We start from the raw sequence: 18,578 nt of genomic DNA on the forward strand, positions 1-18,578 counted from the left end.
GAAGTTGTGAAACTTGAAAGGGTTCAGAAAAGATTGACAAGGATATTGCCAGGAGCTAAGGGGCAACTTTTTCATGCAAAGGGTGGTGCAAGTATAGAATGAGCTGCCAGAGGAAGTGATGGAGGCTGGTACAATGACAACATTTAAAAGGCATCTGGATGGGTATATGAATAGGAAGGGTTAAAGGGATATGGGCCAAATGCTGGTAAATGGGACTAGGTTAAGTTAGGCCATCTGGCCAGTGGGGATAAGTTGGACTGATGGGCCTGTTTCCATGTTGTACATCACGATGACTACAACAGCAAATATGATATTGACCAGATAATCTGTTTTGTTGTGTTCCTTAAACACCCGACTCCTGGAGAAAGAATGCCTCATATTCTGCCTCAGGACACCCCCAACCCCATGGCATCAATGTGAATTTCACTAGTTTCCTCATTTCCCCTCCCCCATCTCAGCACTGCCCTCATGACCTGTCCCACCTGTCCATCTTCCTTCCCACCTCTCCGTTCCAGCCTCCCCTCCAACCTATCACCATTACCCCCACCTTCATCCACCTATTGCACTCTCAACTACCTTCCTCCCAGTCCCACACTCCTCCCATTTATCTCTCCATCCCCGAGGCACCCAGCCTCATTCCTGATGAAGGACTTTTGCCCAAAATGTTGGTTTTCCTGCTCCTCAGATGCCACCTGACCTGCTGTGCTTTTCCAGCTCCACACTCTCGACCTTAGCAATTCACTCTATCTGTGCCCCTCATGATTTTATAAACCTTCGTAGGGTCACCCCTCAGCCTCTGAAGCTCCAGGGAGAATAGCCCAGTCTATTCAGCCTCCCCCTATAGCTCAATTTGAGAAATCCAGACTTTTTAAACAAAACCTAAATTTCATTTTAATGCAAACAAAAAATGTCTTTACATCAAACTGTGTTTCGTGCAGAAGGCTATTAAAGAATGCCACTTAGCACTGGTGGAACAGAAATACTTGTTAATTCTGAATTAAAACTGAAAGAACTGTAGATGATGTAAATCAGAAAAAAAAACATAAATTGCTGGAAAAGCTCAGCAGATCTGGCAGCATCTGTGGAGAGAAATCACAGTTTACATTTTGGGTGCAGTGACCCTTCCTCAGATCTGATGATAGCGGGGAAGATGTTTTTTTCTCTCTATGCAGGAGATAGAGTGTGGGGGGGGGGGGGGTTAAGGAGTAAACGAAATAAACGTGTTAATTCTCTTGTGGTTGAACTCCAATTTCAAACAGGTTTAACGTTTTCAGTTCTGTTTAAAGCTGACGTTTCGGTCTAAATGATTTTTTTTGGCCAACACGGTCATGTTAATTCTGTTACTTACAATACTTCCCAACTTGTTCTAATTCAGTGCATCTGAAGGATAAACATGAATGTAGGAGTTGTTTTCATTTCCAGAGGAATTAAAATCCACCGACAAAATTTCTTTGCGTTGGAGTGACTCTGCGTGCAAATTCATTTACAACGAAATAATTCACTGTAACAATGGACAAAAGGATTTTATACAATCGCAATCGCTGACAGCAACAACTTTTGGTCTTTTTTCTCTCTGCTCATTTAGAGGAGGCGTTAACCTCTCAAATTGGGGCACCACCCCTTCCACAATAGAAGAGGGAGGAATTTCAGGTGAAACCATGAAGCATCATTGACGACTGTCTCAGCATCATTTTCAGACTCATGCTTTCGTTCACAATAAACCCACTTCAAATCGTTTTCTGCTAACTCACATCTCCGATTGTACGTGTACATTTCAGCAAAGACGAACATTTTGCATTACGATTGCGGAAAGAACAATGTAAAGGTTTGCTTGAGACAAGGGCGCAGGCAGGGAAAGATCAAAGTTGGAAGTTTTGCTTTCACTGCCGCCGCCGCCATCGATTTGGAAATTTGTCTTTAATGTCACGGCGGGCATGTCGATTCGTCACCAGGTAGAGGGTTTAATTGCCTGATTGTGGATTGAAGTGCTTTCTACGAGCTAGCTGGCCCCGGATTGTGGAAGAAGGGAAGTATTGTTTGAAAGGGCCCCTTGTTTCAAGTGCGTGCGAAGCAGGCTGCGCTCTCTGTCCCCCCGCCCACTCAGTGAAACCGCAGGCCGCTCGACTGCACCTTTCCTTGGGACAGTAAACAAGCCTTCTCCGCACGCAATCTCACCTCATGCATTCCCAGCCTGTGACTCAATCGGACCCGGAACACCAGCAACACGCAACAGAAATCACCTCCCTCCTGCTTTTTTCCTCCTTTTTTTTAATCTTTCGTTTCTCTCTTTGATCTCTGCCTGTTGTAACCAAACCGTAACAGTGAGCAGTGCAGACTGGTTGTAACACTATAAGCACCAATCTCAGAGACCTTGCTGCTCAGTACATCTTCTCAAGTTCCCAATCGTGGCTTTTAAGTTTCTGTTGCTGTTGTCACGTGTATGGAGATATAGTGTGAAATGTAGTTTTGTGTGCTGTATAGGCAAATGGATCCATACAAAGTACATCAGGGTAACAGGCCAGAGTGTGGAATACAGTATTACAGCCGCAGAGAGAGAGAGATGTTGAGATTCCCTACAGTATGGAAACAGGCCCTTCGGCCCAGCAAGTCCACACCGACCCTCCAGAGAGAGACTCACTTCCCTCTGACTAATGCACCTAACACTATGGGCAATTTAGCCTGGCCAATTCACCTGACCTGCACATCTTTAAAATGTGGGAGGAAACCAGAGCAAGCCCACACAGACACAGGGAGAATGTCCAAACTCCACACAGACAGTCGCCCAATGCTAGAATCGAACCTGGTTCCCTGGTACTATGAGGCAGCAGTGCTAACCACTGAACCACCGTGTCACCCATGATCAGAAGTAACATTTGAGAGGTCGGTTCAAAAGTCTTATAACAGCAGGAAAGAAGTTGTTCATGAATTTGGTCATACGTATAATCAAACTTTTATATTTTCTGCCCAACGGAAAGGATGGAAGAGAGTATAACTGGAGTGGGGGGGGAGGAGGGGGGATCTTTTATTCTGTTGGTTGTTTTTCCGGGGCATCAGGAAATATAGGTGGAGTCAGTGGATGGAAGGCTGGTTTGTGTGATGGACTGGGCTGTATTCATGACTGTGTAGCTTCTTGCAGTCTTGGGAAGACCAGGATGCTTTCTATGGTGCATCTGTAAAAAAATCGGTCAGTCCTTGTAGACATGCTGAATTTCCCGAGCCTCCTGAGGAAGTAGAGACATTGTTGCGTTTTTTTGACAGTTGCATCTACATGTGGGCCAGGACAGGCTGTTGATGATCATTTCTCCCCTTCCGCCCCCCAGGAATGACGCTCTCCACCATCTCTACTTCAGCACCATTAACACAGACAGGGCGTGCCCTCCATTCCACTTCCTGACATTTTGCTGACATCTATGGAGAGATTGTCAACTTTACATCATGCCACTAAGCACTCAGTCTCTTGCCTGTATTCTGCTTCATCGTTATTTGAGACCTGACCTACAACGGCGGTGTTGTCAGCAAACTTATAAACGGAGTTGGGGTGAATTTAGCCACACATTCATGATTGGGCGAAAGTGAGGACTGCAAATGCTGGAGATCAGAGTCTAGATTAGCTTGGTGCTGGAAAAGCACAGCAGGTCAGGCAACATCCGAAGAGCAGGAAAATTGACGTTTTGGGTAAAAGCCTTTCATCAGGCCTGATGAAGGGCTTTTGCCCGAAATGTCAATTTTCCCAGCTCTTTAGATGCTGCCTGACCTGCTGTGCTTTTCCAGCACCACTCTAATCGAGACACATTCCTGATTGTATAAGGAGTATAGTAGGGAATGAATACCCAGTCTTGCCAGGCATCGGTGTTGAGGATTGGTGGAGGAGGTGTTGTTCCCTATTCTCACGGATTGTGGTCTATGGGTCGGGACGTTAAGATACAGTTACAGAGACAGGAGCTGAGACCTCGGTCTTGGAGTTGAGCTTGTTTGGAATTATGGTGTTTAAGGTAGAGCTGTAGTCAATAAGTAGGAACCTGACATAGGTTATCTAAATGTTCCAGGGATGCGAGTAGTGCCAGGGAGGTGGAGTCTGCTATGGATCTATTTCACAAGTAGGTGAATTGTAAAGGATCAAGGCAATTTGGTAGGCTGGAGTTGATGTCAACCTCATGAAGCACTGCGTAACTAGGGAGGTAAGAGCCACAGGGTGGCAGTCATTGAGGCACGCTGCATGATTTTTCTTTAGCATTGGGATGATGGTGGTCTTCTTGAAGGTGGTGGGGATTTAAGTTTGTAGGACGGAGAGGTTAAAGACGTCTGCAAATACTCCCACCAGCTGGTCCAATAAGGATCAGAGTCCACGGCTGGGGACTCCAGCCGAGCCAAATGCTTTCCTTGTGTTCACCCTCAAAGGCTGATCTGACATCTGTGGCAGTGACTGTTAGGTATAGGTACATCTGAGACTGGTGGGTTGGGTAATATTGTTTCACTGCCCTTCTGTTCAAAATGAGTGCAGAATATATTGAGTTCATCAGTAGGAAAATATTGTGGCCCATGATTCTGTTTGAAATAAAAATCATTACATAACTATAGTTGAGGAAAAGATTAAAGGCATTGAGAATATTCAAAAATTACAAATCTTTTTATTCATTCATAGAATGTGGGCAATGAAGATGGCACTTTAATGGTGCTAACATTACTTGCCACTTATTAGCTTGAATGCTAAACAGGATTTGGACACAGATTGCTTCAGTATCTGAAAAGTTGCAGATGATCATAGAGTCAAAAAGTAATAGAGTCACACAGCACAGAATCACAGCCTTTGGTCCAACCTGTCCATACCAATCAAGTTTCCCAAACTAAACTGGTTCCATTCGCCTTCCTTTGGCACATAGCCCTCTAAACCTTTCCTATTCATGCACCTATCTTTTAAATGTTGTAACTGTACCTGCATCTACCACTTCCTCTGGCAGTTCATTCCACATTTGAACCACTCTTTGTGTGAAAATGTTGCCTCTCAGGTCCCTGTTAAGTCTTTCTCCTCTCACCTTAAAAATATGCCCTCTAAATTTTAACTCCCCTAACCTTCGCTTATCTATGTCCCTGAACATTGTGCAATCATCAACAAACATTCCCACTTCTTACAATGGAGAGAAGGTGTTTCGTGAAACAGCTGAAGATGGTTGCACCTAGGGTACTAATCTGAGAAACCCTTGCGGAGATGTCCTGGAACTGTGATGATTAACCTCAAAATACCACCTCACTTTGTTCTAGTTATGACAACCAACCAGTGGAGAGTGTTCCCCCGATTTTCATTGATTGAACTTTTAAAAGATTTCTTGATGCCACACTGAGTCAAATGTTACTTTAGTGACAAAGGCAGTCAACCTATTTCCTCTCTTGAGTTCAACATTTTTGTCTATGTTGGAACCAAGTCTGTAATGAATTCAGTGGCTGATGTGGAACCCAAACTAAGCACCAGTGATCAGGTTATTGTTTAATAAGTGTCAGCACTTTTGAAGTTACCTTCCAACATTCTGCTGTTGATCGAGAATAGAATGATGAGGTGATAATGACTGAACCGGATATGTCCTTTTGAGTACAGGACATACTGGGCAATTTTTCATACTGCCAGGTTAATGCCAATGCTCTAACTTTAATGGAACAGCTTAGTTAAGAAAATGTGTTAAGTACTTTTGCCAGAAGTTTGTTAGGACTTGGTCTTTGCAATATCCAATACTTTCACCCATTTCTTGGTGTCAGATGGAGTGAGTCAAGTTGAGTGAAGTCTGGCATCCGTGATACTGAGGACCTCAGATAGAGGCCAAGATAGATAATCTACTCAACATTTATGGCTGAGCATGTTTGCAAATGCTTCAGCCTTGTTTTTTGCATTGGTGTTCTGGCATCCTCCATTATTGAGGATGGAAATTTTGTGAAGCCTCTTCCAGTTAGTTCTTTAACTGTACACCTCTGTTTGTGACAGGATGTTACAGGGATACAAAGCTTTTACGCCCTTGCCACCCTCTGTGTCCCCTCCAGGTAGTATTCAACCTGTAAGGGAACTGTCTGATCAGCTGATGGTATGGTAAGAGGTGAAAATCAGCACAAATTTTTCTTGTCCATGTTTGACCTAATGCCATGAGATTTCATGGGTCTGAAGTCAATGTGGAGGATTCCCAGAGCATCTGGCAACTCTCTCCTGACTGTCGAGTATTGTGCTGCCATCTCTAATTGGTGGGACAGAACATACCCAGGGATGGTGATGATACTGTATTGGATATTGTCATATTTTTGGAACCATACCTGACAGATAATGTCAGGTCCATGATATTGCTCTCCCAATTTTGACACCAGCCTCCAGATGCTAGTACGGGTATCTTTTCAGAGTTGACATGTCTGTTTGAGCCATTGTCATTTCTAGTGCTCAGTCAATGCTAGAGTCAGTCTGATTTCGTTTCTTTTAGTGGACCTTGTACTGCTTTGATACAATTGAATGGCTTTCAGTGCCATTTCAGAGGCAGTTAAGAGTCAACATAGCTGAGGATCTGGATATATATGGCCCAGACCATTGGCAGTTTTCATTCCGTTAAAGGGCATTACTGAACCAGAAGGTTTTTACAACTCGTGACAATGGTTTTGAGGTCACAATGGACTCATTTTAAATTCCAAATTTATTACCAAAGCTTCCAAAAACGGGTGAATTAATTGAATTGAATTGATTAAAATAGTTAGATGGTTGTTTTTGATTGGAATGAAGGGCCTTTCTCTGTACTCTTTCTATGCCTCCAATACTCTAATTCAGTTCTGATCTAGTTGCTGTGGTGGAATTCAAACCCATGTAACCAGAGGAACATTCACTTAGAACTGAAATGTGAATGAATGTCTTATTTCAGAGTCGCGATTAACTGGAATTCTTACCCTCGTGAGCTATGGAGGCTACATCACTGGAAGTATTTAAAGAGGGGGGTTAGATATATTTCTGAAATATTGAGGAGTTCAGAAGTGAAGCTAGCACAGAAGAAGAGATGAAATCGGAGGTAGATCAACTATGACCTGAAGGAATGACAGGGCAAATTTGAGGAGTGGAATGGTCTCCTCCTGCTCCTTTTAAAAATTGTATTATTGTCTTATTAGCCTGGATTACTGGTCCAGTAACAGTACGCTAGATCATTGTTTACTCCCAAGTTTTTAAAATACTGGACTTTCAATTTATTCCAGAATGACTAGAATGGGTTGCACAAAGAGCAATTCAATAAAAGTTTAAGGGAACAGAGTATTCCTTTATTTTAAGCATTCTTTGACTAGATTTAGGTTTAAATGTTTCCATGGCCTCAAAACATTTGTGCAATGAAGTCTGCTTCCAACGATCTTCAATAAGATTATTTCATCCTGCAATTTGTTTTTTTATGGCTGCCCCAAGGTATGATACTTGCAATGCAGTTTAATCCTTAGTGACATTGTTTTCCTTTTGAAAGGAGTGTGGTGGAGCAAAGGTAGATGTTCACCAGAGAAAATGAGAAGATAAGTCTCCCTACATTTTCTCTGTATATCACTAATAGAATGGTATTCACAGCTGTTACTTGAATCAGGGAAGAAGTATATTTTTCAAAATAGCAAAAAAGGAAAAAAATGCACATTAAGCTTTTTTCTCCAGCCTGAAGTAGGCTGAGTTGAAAATGTGAAAATGTATTCATCATTTGTTCCCAATTTCTTTTAAGAGTTATGCATCATTCCAATATTTTTCTTTAACATATAACCAAGTCTTTATTATTCCTTCTCTCTTCTTTCCAAACAGACCTGAGTGCAATTTTGCATTCTCTCAGGTTACCTATACATAGGGTCACCCTAAAATGAAAATTTGTTCTCCCCCCGAGTGTTCTAGGAATTTTGATGATATGTAACTTGTTCATTCATTATTGGAACATCACAGTATATCAGATACATCACAGTATCTTCTGCATCTTATCTTCTTCAATTTCTGTGTTCAATTTATGCATTGAATAAGTCTGCATACATTTTGTTGGTTCAATTCATGCAGTTTAATCAAAGATCTTTGGAAGCTGGGAAGTAGTCTCAATTCACCAAATAATCTTCAAAAAAATCCCAACCATAAGAGGCACTGTAGGAAAGAATAAGAATAATTGCCTGGCATTTCCTGCCCTTATAAGCTTAAGGTTGGCTCATGCAAGTGGTCTAAAGTTCAATTTCCATCACATTTTTTTCCTCATTTTGCAAATTGAAAGTGACCATTAAAGATTATAAACAATACAAGACAATCACTGTAAAACAACCATAGTTAATATTGATCTGCACTTGAATATGTTAGTTGGCTCTTGGCTTATCTGAGTGCTAGGAAAAATATTAGGTTGGTGTGGGAGAATTTTGAAGGTACAGTGTAATTGAATGTGCAGTAGCTGACACACACACACACACACTCCTGATCCTTTCTTCTTTCTCATGGCCATGAGAACCTTGACAAATATTTAGAAGGCACAGTAGATAGGGAGAGACTTTTCCCATTCACGGAGAGAATTAGTAACCAATGGGCACAGTTTTAAGTTACAGACCATGAGCTTCCCAGGGGATTTGAGGGCTTTTATTCATCCAAAAGGTTGAGGGTATCTGGAACTCACTGCCTGAAAGAACAGTAGAGGCAGGAACCCTCAAGATATTTAAGAAGGGTTCAGATGAACACTTGAAATGCCACAGCATTCAAGTGCTGGAAAATGGTTCGAATAGATGGTGAAAAGGAGTAAGAATAGAGGCAGAGATAGAGCGCAGAGAGGGAGAAATACAGTTAGGGAGACAAAACGATAGATCATAAATGCTCAGGAGAAAGGAAAGCTGATAATAGGTAGGCAAAAGAAAAATGTGGTGGCTGGTTAGCTCAGATGATTAGAACATGGTGTTGTTACTGCTGAGCTCATGGGTTCAGTTCACAAAGGTTCAAAAAGCTGTTCCCAACCGCTTTAAATACAAGCTTCCAGTTACCTGCCACTTCAACACACCACTGTGTTCCCTAGCTAACATTTCTGTCTCAGGCCTGCTGCAATGCTTCAGCCCAAGTTGGAAGAACAGCATCTCATTTTTTGCTTCGAGACGCTGTAGCATTCAGGACTCAATATTGGATTAAATAATTTTAGAATCGTAGAAGTTTAGAATATCCTTTACGTACCCTCACACCCCAGACCCTGTACTAACATAGGCTACTTTCAGCACAGCCAATCCATTAACTTTTCCTTACCCTGATCATACCAATATCCATCCCTTTGTCTCCTTAAGTGCTATTCTCTCTCTCTTGGCTCCATCTCTGTCAGTCCTCTCATTCTCTTTCCCTCCCCAATCCTTGTCTTCTGGACACACCTTTACTTAGATTCCATCATTTCTGAAAATCTCTGCTTTCTCTCCTTTGAACCTGCACTCCAAGGTCTCTTTGTTCAGCAACACTCCCTAGGACCTCACCATTAAGTGTATAAGTCCTGCTAAGATTTGCTTTCCCAAAATACAACACCTCACGTTTATCTAAATTGGGAACTCCATCTGCCACTCCTCAGCACGTTGGCTCATCTGATCACACACACACACACACGACCCCCAACCTAGAAAGACAGAAACACACACACACACACACACACACAAAGACCCACATGCACACATATATTTTGTGGGGTGCATTTGTACTTGTAGGGTTACATTGTACTTTGCTCAAAAACTGCATGCATTCATGTAGAACTCTGAGCTCAAAAACTGCATGAATTAATGTAAAACTCTGTTATCTCATTTTTTAGATTAGAATCAATCTAAACATCATGGCATAGACAGAGAACAAAGGGGGCCAACACTTTCAACATATTGTCCAGCTATCACCATTGTTAACAGCTAATCTGAGAGTGCGACTTTTATAAAAGGTTTTGTGATTTACACATGAAAGAAGTGAAACAATCATGGTATTCAAACAGATGAAAGACTTAACAGACAATCAATTTTTCAATGTATAATTTCAGTTACATCACACTATAAATTTTTGCTATAAATTCTGTATGTTAGGATTGAGCCCTCCACTACCACCTGAAGGAGAGATGCTCCAAAAGCTAGTGTGCTTCCAATTAAACCTGTTGGACTATAACCTGGTGTTGTGTGATTTTTAACTTTGTACACCCCAGTCCAACACCGGCATCTCCAAATCTCAATTTCTTAAGTTATCCAGCATTCCCTATACCTACCAGCCTTTCCCTTCACCCTAACAGGAATATACTGTCTCTGGACTCTCATCTCATTTCTGAAGGCTTCCCATTTTCTAGCCATCCCTTTACCTGCAAACATCTGCCCCAATCAGCTTTTGAATGTTCTTGTCTAATTCCGTCAAAATTGGCTTTTCTTCAATTTAGAACTTCAATTTTTAGATGTGGTCTATACTTTTGCATCACTATTTTAAAACTAATAGAATTATGGTTTCTGGCCCCAGAGTGCTCCCCTACTGACGCCTCAGTTACCTGCTCTGTCTTATCTCTCAAGAGTAGGTCAAGGTTTGCACCTTCTCTGCTTAGTAGATCCACATACTGAATCAGAAAATGTTCTTGTTCACAATTAACAAATTGCTCTCCATCTAAATCCTTAACACTATGACAGTCCCAGTCTATGTTTGGAAAGTTAAAATCCCCTCCCACAACCACCCTATTATTCTTACAGATAACTGAGCTCTCCGTAAAACTTTGTTTCTCAATTTCCCTCTGATTATAATACAATCCTAATACGGTGATCATCCCTTTCTTATTTCTCAGTTCCACCCAAATAACTTCCCTGGATGTATTTCCAGGAATATCTTCCCTCAGTACAGCTGTAATGCTATCCCTTATCAAAAATACCACTCCAGCTCCTCCCTTTCCATCCTTCCTGAAGCATTTGTTTGCTGGAACATTAATGTGTAAGAACTTCTGCCACCGCAAATCCTTGTTACGTTTTGTGGTGAAAGTAGCGAGGGTTACAAGGAAGGTGAAATATCATTAGAAGCTTGTGCACATTGTGGATATCATCGTTGTAACTGATCTGTTTGCCCAACACTTCCCTGCATACAAGGTAACTAGATTAGATTCCCCGACAATGTGGGAACAGGCCCTTTGGCCCAACAAGTTCACACCGACCCGCCGAAGAGTAAACCACCCAGATCCATTTCCCTCTGCTAATGCACCTAACACTATGGGCAATTTAGCATGGCTAATTCACCTGACCTGCACATCTTTGTACTGTGGGAGGAAACCCATGCAGACATGGAGAGAAAGTGCAAACTCCACACAGATAGTCACCCGAGGCTGGAATCGAACCTGGGTCCCTAGTGCTGTGAGGCAGCAGTGCTAACCACTGAGCCACCATGGCACCACTTGTGGTTTCTTCATTCATTTGTTCAGAGGATGGGAGCACCACTGGCTCAGCCAGCATTTATTTCCCCACCCCTAATTGTCCTCAGGAAGGTGGTGGTGAGCTGCCTTCCTTAACCATTGCAGTTCATTTAAGCAAAGTTAAAAATCACGACACCAGGTTATTATAGTCCTACTGGTTTATTTGGAAGCACAAGCATTTGGTTCGCTACTCCTTCATAAAGTAGCTAGCTTGTATTTCCAATTAAACATATTGGACTATAACCAGGTGTTGTGTGAATTTTGAACTTTGACCACTCCAGGCCAACATCGGCACCTCCACATCATCTGAGCAGACCCGCAATGCCATTAGGGAGAGAATTCCAGGAATTCAACCCAACGAAGGAACTGCAATATTTTTCCAAGTCAGGAATCTTGGAGGGAATCTTACAGATGGTGGTGCTCCCATGTATCTGTGTCTCTAGTCCTTCTAGTTGTTAATGGTCATAGATTTGGAAGATGCTGTTGAAGGAGCCTTGGTAAATTTCTGCGGTCCATTTTATAAATGGTATACACTGCTGCTACATCCATTGATGGTGGATGGAGGGGATATTTGTGAATGTGCTGCTAATGAAGTGAGCAAATTCCTGGATGGTGTCAAGCCTCTTGAGTGTCTTTGGAGCTGCACCCATCTGCCACAATTCTGACAAGTGCTCTGTCGGTGATGGACAGGCTTTCCGAGTCAACAAGCGAGTTACTTCAGTGTCCCTATTGTATTTGTATGGCTTGCCCAGTTCAGTTTCTGGTCAGTGGTAAGCCCCAGGACATTGTTGGATGGGTGATGTAATCAGCAATGGTAACACTATTGAATATTAAAGAGTGATGGATCAATTATCTCTTGTTGGAGATTATCATTGCCTAGCATTTATGTGGTACCAATGTTACTGACACTCATCAATTCTAGCATGATGATTGTCCAGGTCTTGCTGCATTTGGACATGGACTGCTTCAATATCTGAGGAGTTACAAATAATGCAGAACATTGTGCAATAATCAGGAACATCCATATTTCTGACCATATGATGGAGGGAAGGGCATTGCAGTCAGCATGGTCTTTAGCCCAAGTGCTCAGAGCTCCTCTACTCCAGCCGCTTTTTACTTTTTCTTCCTTCTCTGCTTTTTGGAAAAATGTTTCCATTTATGATATCACCCCTTTTCATGGCTTCGGCAAAGGGTGCCTTCACCCTGCCCAGCAACAAGGACCCTTCCAGCCCAGCATGGCCATCTCAGCCCAATGACAACCTGGTGTGGCAGCCACATTCAGGAGGGGTGGCCTCGGCTTGGTATGATGGTCTCCAAGTTTGGCAGCCTTGTCCTGGAGTGGAGGTCTCATACCAGCATCAAACTCTTCTTTGGGGGCGGCTTCCAGCCACCTGTCGTGGTGGTCTTGCTCCGGTTTGGCGATCTCATCCTAGTGTGGAAGTCTTCTTCAGCATGGAGGCCTCGTCCCACAAGGAGGTCACTTTTTCCTGGAGAGGGGGCAGGGTCTCGGTTTGGCAGAGTCATCCTGGTGTGGAGGCCTCATCCGGCAAGGAAGTCACTTTGTCCTGGATTGAGGAAAGGGTCTCGGTTTGGCGGAGTCATCCCAGTGTGGAAGTCTTCTTCGGCAACGCTTTCAAGGTGTTTCAGCTTTCTTCGTTTTAATCAGCTTTCTTCGAACAGAAATTGATTTGAGATGAACTTTGCCTTAATTTTTACTTTATTTTTCTATTTATTTATCATTATGTGGTAAGGTGACCTATAGAACGTTTCACTGTATCTTTTTGTAAAACTACACAAGACGGTGGGCGGCACGGTGGCACAGTGGTTAGCACTGCTGCCTCACAGCGCCTGAAGACCCGGGTTCAATTCCCGACTCAGGCGACTGACTGTGTGGAGTTTGCACGTTCTCCCCGTGTCTGCGTGGGTTTCCTCCGGGTGCTCCGGTTTCCTCCCACAGTCCAAAGATGTGCGTGTCAGGTGAATTGGCCATGCTAAATTGCCCGTAGTGTTAGGTAAGGGGTAATGTAGGGGTATGGGTGGGTTTCGCTTCGGCGGGTCGGTGTGGACTTGTTGGGCCGAAGGGCCTGTTTCCACACTGTAAGTCTAAGAACGATAAATTGCGTTTCTATTTTATTCTGATGAAGCAGCTGGAGCACTAATCTTGAGGAACTCCTGCAGTGAGGTCCTGGAGATGAGATAACTAACCACCAACAACCATCTACCTTACTCATAAAGTAGTTTATCTTTGTGGTTTTTCCCAGACAGCCCATCTCAGGGGTTCAATACTTCAGTGGTTTGTGGATCTTTGACAGACTTTTTCTGCCCACCAGCTTCAAATCAGTTGTGTTAAAACGAGGACTGGCTGAGGCATTGGTAAGTGTGCTACTTGAATCCTGGGACTTAACTTCTTTGGAAATATGTGATTAATTAATAAAAGTATATTCTATCATCAGCCATTATCGATAGGTAATATCATGACATGAGCAATAATAGCTTGATTTTGGCAAACCTGGACAGCTGAAATACCACAATTGTCATGAGTCATGGTTTAGTATGGTTTCAATAAAAGTTAACATTTATTAGTGAGAATGAGCTGCTAAAAATAACACGTCTTTCACATAGTGTTGGTGTGTTAAGTAGGCATTAATAGCTTGTGTGTGAAGCTCTGGAATTCCTTCCCTTACCCTCTTTGCTTCCTTTAGTAAGACCCTCCTTAAAACTTGACTCTTTGACTAAGTTTTTAGTCACCAGTTTCAGCAAGTTCTTCGGTTCAGTGTTAACTTTTGTCTGCTTAAACTCTCATGAAGAGACATTCTCCTTAGAATGTTTTACTAAGTTAAAGGATAAATACAAGTGCCTGTTGTGAGTCATGATACAAAGGATACCGCTAGAAGAATACAGTTTTGACACAGGATTTCACTGTTCTTGCTTTCTCACTAATCTCTTGTTTCTCTGTGGCATTTTCCATGTTACTCATGAAGGATCCTTGAACAGTGACTTGAACAACCACCAACACTTCGAACAGTGAGGACAGCAGATGCACGGGAATATACCAGCTGCAAGTTCGCTCCAAGCCAAACACTATCCTGATTTGGAACCATATAATCATCCCTGCACTCCTGTTGGAACAGAGTTCTGGATCTCCATCCCACACAGCAAAGTACAGAGGAACCTCGATTATCCGAAGGACATGGGCAGGGAGTTTTCTGTTCGGTTAATTGAATTTAGGATAATTAAATGCCAGGTAACATAGTTTAGCCAAGTATCAGGACCTTGCAATCTTGTCGGATAATCTGATATTTGGATAATCGAGGTTCCTCTGTAAATGTATCTACACTACACGGACTGCAGCAGTTCTGGAAGGTGCTTCACTATCACCTCATATGGCAAATTTGGAATGGGCAGTAAGTGCTGGCCTTCAGTCACGTTTGCAACCCATGAAAAAATAAAAATAAATTATCTAAAAACCTAGAGAGAGTGGACCATGTGAAGAGAGATCAGATGTAAAATGTCAATGCAGAGGAGTGGTTGGAAGCAACTAATCAAGTCAGTAAAACAATATTTGAAATACATTTAATTTCTTGATTCTCATTCTTCAATCATTTAATTAAATGAAAAGATTTATATCAATGTTATGATTCTCAGATTGAACAGCCAACTGATCTCTTGCCCAAAACTCAGTTGATAATCATTTCAATTCTGACTAGAGTTCAGGAATGAATTTTCCATGCAACCCAGCATCAACTGTTTCGATAAATGATTTGCCTGGGAAATGGGACTTCAATTCAAGGTTTGAGAATATCAATATACATACACAACCACCAGTAAAGACAAAGTGATGATATGACAACAACACATCCAACATTTAGCAGTGTTTGATTATCTATTTCAAATCAGACAACATCCTCCCGTTGAGAAGTTGCTGACAAATATTTATTTGAGACAACTCTTCAAAAGAAAGTTCCAGGGGGCTTGATCATATGTAAAACACTTTAGTAGCTTCAGATGCAGCTTCACCAAGAACGATTACCATCAGTTGGACAGAACATTCTACAGTTCAAACCAATTACTTCAAAGTCTTTTGCTATAAGTTCCGTATCCTATGATCCTGCCCCACTAGCTACCTAACGAAGGAGCAGCGCTTCGAAAGCTTGTACTTCTAAATAAACCTGCTGGACTATAACCTAGTGTTGTGTGATTTTTAACTTTGTCCACCCAGTCCAACACCGGCATCTCCACATCTGAGACTATGCCTGAGCTGGCTGACACCTTGATTTCAAACAGCTTCACCCTTCAAGCCTCTGAAAACAGGTAGGTGCTAACATTTACACTGCTGCAACCAACCTGCTACGTCTTTGGATGCTCACGCACTTTTATATATTTTAGAAAGAGGGGGCAGCTCCCTCTCAGAAATCATCAAATGGCCCTGTTGCTCCAGCTGCAGGGCCTCCCCTTAGCCTCACAACTTCAAGAGCCCACCCACAATTCAGACTTGTACAGCAAGTTTGACATTGGTTAGGCCACTTCTGGAATATTGTGTGCAATTCTGGTCTCCTTCCTATCAGAAAGATGTTGTGAAACTTGAAAGGGTTCAGAAAAGATTTACAAGGATGTTGCCAAGGTTGGATGATTTGAGCTATAGGGAGTGGCTGAATAGGCTGGGGCTGTTTTCCCTGGAGTGTTGAAGGCTGAGGGGGTGACCTCATAGAGGTTTATAAAAACCATGAGGGGCATGGATAGGATAAATAGACAAAGTCTTTTCCCTGGGGTGGGGGAGTCCAGAACTAGAGGGCATAGGTTTAGGGTGAGAGGGGAAAGATTTAAAAGGGACCTAAGGGGCTACTTCTCATGCAAAGGGTTGTGCATGTACAGAATGTGCTGCCAGGGGAAGTGGTGGAGGCTGGTACAATTACAACATTTAAAAGGCATCTGGATTGGTATACGAAGAGAAAGGGTTTAGAGGGATATGGGCCAAGTGCTGGCAATTGGGATTAGATTAGGTTAGGATATCTGGTCGAAGTGAACGAGTTGGACCAAAGGGTCTGTTTCCGTGCTGTATACGTCTATGACTCTAAGCCTACTCTTTGGCCAATTCAGGGAAAGTCACAGGTAACTGCAAGTGACAGTGCAGGCTGCTGGCCTCCATTTGAGCCGGATGTTGGGGTTCTGAATCCTGCAGGACAAATCCTTCCATGGTAAATTAAACTTTAAAAGTATATAAAATCATAGACTGCTGCCAAAAAAGGTAGTGAAAGCAGAGACAATAAATGATTTAAAAGGAAAATGAATGAGCATTTAAGGGATAAACTTGCAGAGCTAGAGGGACAGATCAAATTGGGAACAGGGAAGAGGTGGAATGAGCCCAAATGCATCCCTCTACAGAGAATTAGTGTGGACTCAGAGGTCTGACTGAACTCCTTCTGTGCCATAATAGTTCTGATTCTAATACATTGTCAATCCTCACAAAATAAGAGGCTAGAGCTGAGATCTGAAGAGTGCAAAGCTGAATGAAGATGGCTGTCAGAATAAGGTGGGAGATGTGATGGATGACTCCAAAGGTGAGTCAAGGAAATTTGATGAATTAGAAACGTGGAGCCCTGTAAATTTGTGGGAACCAAAGTGTGGGGCACAAGACAGCATGGTGGTTCAGTGGTTAGCACTGCTGTCTCACAGTGCAAGAGACCCGGGTTCAATTCCCATCTCAGGCATTGTGTGTGTGGAGTTTGCACATTCTCCCCGTGTCTGCGTGGGTTTCCACCGGGTGGTCCCGTTTCCTCCCACAGTCCAAAAATGTGCAGGTTAGGTGAATTGGCCATGCTAAATTGCCCATAGTGTTAGGTGAAGGGATAAATGTAAGGGAATGGGTCTGGGTGGGTTGCTCTTCGGAGGGTCGGTGTGGACTTCTTGGGCCGAAGGGCCTGTTTCCACACTATAAGCAATCTAATCTAATCTAATAAAAAAGACACTGTACATGACCAATGGGAGTTAGTGAGTTTTGAATAAATGGTGTTCATGATAGATGGAAGATGGAAAATCAGCAATTAATGTATTAGAGATGTTGAATCAAGAGCTGAAGACAGTGCACACAAGGATTGTCACATTAGTTGGGTCAGGTGAAGGCGGTAAACATTCATGACAATAGAAATTAAACCCATAAGAAATGAATGCTTTCCTCCTCAGTCAATACTGTGGGAAATGTTCTATTCTATACCTTCCAGTTCTCTTAAAATCTACACCTTTCCAAAGTTCTAGACTTTTAAGAACACCTTTTTAAAAAATCTATGCTGGTAGATTTCCTTCAAAACTGGTTTGTATTTTAATTTGAATATAAATCAAGCTCTTTCATCACAGCTTCATAAAGAAAAACAGCTACCATGCAAACATCTCACTTAACAATTCATTGTAGACCTTGCAATCTAAGCATGTTTTTCTTCTCAACTTTTATTTTTTTCTATTCAGTAAAATACAAGATGCAATGAAATGCTGATGAAATTTTTCTCAAGGTACCAACGGTAGCAAGAAACACCAAGAGTAGCTGTGGTCCCAGCCTGCGAACAGTCAGTTAATTGCCAGGGAGTAGACTGGAGTCTATTGTACACCTTACCATATTTCACTCAGGACTATACACCACATTCTGTTAATATATACTGTAATCAGTGGCTGTTTTGCTTGAACACTGCTTCAACTCCCATTTTCCAATCCAATTTGTATAAGTGTTGCTGAGAAAATCAAGTATTGTTTATCATAGTTGCTGACTGATGAAACTTTTTTTTAAACTTTAATAACCTTTTTCCCAACGATTATTTTTGCAGAGAACAGCATTTGAAGTCATGCTGGAAATAGAAATGGAATTTTAAACATAACACTAAATGTGGTGCATACAAAGGTACAGGGCTGCGGCAGAAAACTAATGGTTGAGAAAACGGTTTGCAAATTGTTCCCACGTCGGTGATTCTGGCTAAAAAAAAAGAAAATATTTTTCCAGGAGCAGTTTCAAAATCTGGCTCACAGACTGGGTGTAGACATTATATTCAAACTAAACAATGGCTGCAGCTTAACAGTACTTCAGCAAAGTCAATTTGGACCAGGCAAAATGACCAGAATTAACATATTAATTGTTATTTGTTTGAACATTATCTTCTGCCAATTGTCTATTGATGCACGACAGTGAAGAATTTGGCATTGCCCAATACT

The 18,578-nt window shown here is 42.2% G+C and overlaps 1 long non-coding RNA gene across 1 annotated transcript; it reads left to right on the top strand.

Annotated features, from left to right (window-relative positions):
• The first annotated feature begins 1,551 nt into the window (after positions 1-1,551).
• On the top strand, positions 1,552-15,529 carry LOC132827777 (uncharacterized). The gene is made up of 3 exons (XR_009646041.1): positions 1,552-1,952; positions 13,646-13,757; positions 14,366-15,529. It is a non-coding gene; the product is annotated as an uncharacterized LOC132827777 (long non-coding RNA).
• The last annotated feature ends 3,049 nt before the right edge of the window (positions 15,530-18,578 follow it).

This window comes from Hemiscyllium ocellatum, chromosome 25 (genome assembly GCF_020745735.1).
Source record: "Hemiscyllium ocellatum isolate sHemOce1 chromosome 25, sHemOce1.pat.X.cur, whole genome shotgun sequence".
NCBI lineage: Eukaryota > Metazoa > Chordata > Chondrichthyes > Orectolobiformes > Hemiscylliidae > Hemiscyllium > Hemiscyllium ocellatum.